At 28.4% G+C, this 1,837-nt stretch overlaps 1 long non-coding RNA gene across 1 annotated transcript in view; it reads left to right on the forward strand.

Moving 5' to 3' along the window:
* Positions 1 to 1,837, forward strand: part of LOC110270812 — a 14,199-nt gene that overhangs the window by 2,917 nt on the left and 9,445 nt on the right. Inside the window, exon 2 of the long non-coding RNA XR_002360438.1 lies at positions 1,123 to 1,125. This is a non-coding gene — a long non-coding RNA (uncharacterized LOC110270812). The remainder of the gene's footprint in view (positions 1 to 1,122; positions 1,126 to 1,837) is intronic.

The following is a 1,837-nucleotide window of genomic DNA, read 5'->3' on the forward strand; positions in this document are numbered from 1 at the left end:
ATATGTTATAAGTGGATGATATTGTTGAAAGATTGATGGAGAAAATATATTTTTTTTATACGGTATTTTTCAATTCAATAGGTTAAGAACTAATCTATTGCGAATCTGAACTCTATTTATAAAGTTTGTTGCTGATTAATAGGTTGCTGTATGCACAAGCTGGAACTCGAACCCTAACACTACTTGATTAAGCGAACGAGTGAGATGACCACTCGACCGACTCAAGTTGGTTTGACGGAAAAAATAATTATGATGGAGAAGAGGGAGATGGAGACCCTTGGCTGCCCTCTCTTGCTGAAAAGCTGGCCCTCTTCTTTCCAGCCCATCAAACATGCAACCAAAGCAGCTTTAATTCGAAAGAAACCATACATGACTTTCAAAGAATGGTCAATCAACCAATTTCCTAACATAAACTATCTCATCCAACATATTACATATTCCTACATACACATATATACAAATAATGGAGCAATATTATATATGGATATAAAAAATGATTATCAATGATGAAAATTGAAAACAAAACAATAATACACATGTCTTTGTTGAATAATAATGACTTCACAATTAACTTGTATATGTACAAGTAGGTGCATTATTTGGCAAACATAACTTATTTTAAAAGTTTAAGTGGATATTAGTTTGTCTTATGTTGAATTTTTTTTTGAAGATAATAAAAATTGAACTTAAAATATTTTAGTTATATAGACTTTGATACTATATTATAAAATTTTTTATTTAAAAATTTATACTGATAAAATGAGATATATAAATAATTATATTTAATAGTATAATAGATGATTAGGTGATCAACTAATATTTGCCTAGCTTTATCTTTGACATGAGATGGTATATATTAATCATTCATATGAAAATAATATTTTTAATTAACCCATCTAACTTTATTTAAATATAACTTAATTAGGAATTAGCATAATTAGGATGTGTAGTAGTGGACTAGAGGTAATAAGCAAGTTGCAAATTTGTAGAAGAGAATCTCAATTTGAATGTTGAAAAAGACAACTAGTGAAAAGGGCCTTTCAACATTAATTTCCAAGGGTTTAAAAAAAGTAACTTAGGAACTTATATATATTATATACTAGGTTTGTGAAATAATTTGAGCATGTTATTTTCAAAGATATGAAAGAGTAGAGTTTTTCCAAGTTTCCTCTTTCTAATGGTTTAATTAATATGTTTTAGTGTACATAACCAATCAATTATAATTGGAGGTCTATTTTAATTTACTTGCACCAAACATAAACTTTTAGAATGATAACTTTCATTACTACTAATGATAATCAAGTTGGGTTCGTTCAGTAGTTAGCTCACTAGTCCGTTTAAGTAAGTGTTGCAAGTTTGAATTTCGACTTGTACATATATAGCAATTTATTGGCTAGTGATAAACCCTTAAATGAAATTCAGTATCACAAGGAATAGTTTTTGACCTGTCGGATTGAAAAATACTGTGAAAAACTAATGTATGTGTGATACATAAGGTGTGAGATGTTGTAACCTAATTTTTCCAATAAAGAAAATGGGTTTGCCAAATAGAGAAAAGAAGATATAATGTGTGATGCGCTTATAAAGGCAGCAAGAAACCAAAAGAGATGAGAGGCGTGACAGTGCATGGATTGGAATCAAAGGGACGCTCTCTCCTTCTATGATGCTGATATCTTTCTACCCTAACATTTCGTCTTCAAGATTCATGCAAAATATATATAGGGCGAAAATTCACATGCAATTGTTTTTATGTAAAATTATTAGTTGATAATCATTAAATAATTTGATATATTTAATTAAATTATTATTTAATAATTTTAATTAATAATTTTATATA

Source organism: Arachis ipaensis, chromosome B04, assembly GCF_000816755.2.
Source record: "Arachis ipaensis cultivar K30076 chromosome B04, Araip1.1, whole genome shotgun sequence".
Taxonomy (NCBI): Eukaryota; Viridiplantae; Streptophyta; class Magnoliopsida; order Fabales; family Fabaceae; genus Arachis; species Arachis ipaensis.